Raw genomic sequence first — 1,718 nt, 5'->3', positions numbered from 1 at the left:
CACTCAACCACTGAGCTCCAGGAGTGAATGAGATATAAATAGAGATTGTTGTATATAAATAGTATATACACAAAAAGAAATTTCTACATATTATTACATTATAGATATTAATACCAATTATTAGGTATTAAATTATATCTCCATTTAATGATGTGTCCCAGTTAACAATTAATAAAGCATTAATTAATAATTACTCAATATCTTTTTATTTTATCACATATGTACATATATCCATACATATTTCATATTTCATAGAATGAGGCTGATATTAAATTCTGCATCATGTGCTACTACCAATTATTAGTTATTTAATTATGTCTCCATGTAATATTTGTTTTGTTAATACTTAATAAAATATTAATTAAACTTAATGCACATCCTATACTTATTGTGTCTAATTTTTATTCTAGAATAATTCACTACTAATTCAATCTGTTTATCATTTATTGTAGTGACAATTCTTTCACCTATGACATTTTTTACCTTTATTACATCCTATTACATAGTATATAGATTTGCACCCAAGTTATACATCCTACCTGACACCAAGCACTTTCACAGAAAAGGAAAACTTATATGTCATGCTCGAGTTTTCCCTCCATGATTACATTTTTGGCAGTGCTGGGATCTACACTCAGGGCCTAGAAGGCTCAATTTATGAATGGGTGACTGCCAGCGCAGCAGCCTCTAGCCAATTCAACTGTCAGGCAGTGCCCAAGCCCTGAGATGGAGCCCCATATGTTGACTGCAAATTGCGCTTACTGTAGTTACTCCTTTTATTTTTTGTTTTATTCATTAACCATTTATTTTATTGACTTCTATAACACATGGAATTTTTACTATATTTATTACATAGATTATACATTTGTCTATGTATGAAACTTCACACCTGACACCCAGGACTTTCACAGAAAAGGAAACCATGTGTAATCATGGGCTTCTTACTGCACGATTCAATTTTTGTAAGTGCTGGCATTGAAACTCACAGCCTACAAGGCCCAATTCATGAAAGGGTGAGTGTCAGCATGCCAGCCTGCGGCATATGAAGCTGACAAGCAGTTCCCAGCACCTGAGATCCAGCCCCAGGGATAGACAAAATAACAGATTGACATGTAGATGATAGTACACAAATACATATAGATATTTATAGAGTGCCAGAGATTTCGATATATTATTCTGTTATATTGGCTACATTCCTCCCAATTCTTTGGTATTTATTATGCGTCCATGTAATTAGTATGATTGTTTTCATCCTTAATGAATTATTAATTAAATCAACCATTGTCCCGAAAATATTGTGTCCAGGTAATTAATAGTATTCTTTCAATGTGTCAAAAATATTCATTAAAACCATTGGCCTACTAAAATCACTCTCTAATTTTATCATTAGTATCATTCAGGAACAACTAAGTCAACCTGGACATTCATAACCTTCCATCGGTATTCCTATGAATATGAACTAAAATCTTAGGATCTCCCTCTATTCGTAGGGGTCAGGACCCAGCTTCAAAAACAGGGCCTATGTTGTTGGGTTGGCCTATGGCTTCCCTGGAAGCCCACCAGTCTTCAGCAATACCAGGTTACCAACACTTTTCAGTCATGTAATTCAGACCCAGGATGGTCACCATGAAAAGAAAACAAATTAAAACCAGCAGCCATCAGCAAGTTGCTGGGTTTTTTTTCTGTGTCATTTTATTTATTTTTTCCTGTCAGACTTT

This window comes from Dipodomys spectabilis, unplaced genomic scaffold (assembly GCF_019054845.1).
Source record: "Dipodomys spectabilis isolate Male_0828 unplaced genomic scaffold, ASM1905484v1 ptg000651l, whole genome shotgun sequence".
In the NCBI taxonomy this organism is placed as follows: domain Eukaryota; kingdom Metazoa; phylum Chordata; class Mammalia; order Rodentia; family Heteromyidae; genus Dipodomys; species Dipodomys spectabilis.
The sequence above is the reverse complement of the archived record's forward strand: the minus strand, read 5'-3'. Positions refer to the sequence as shown.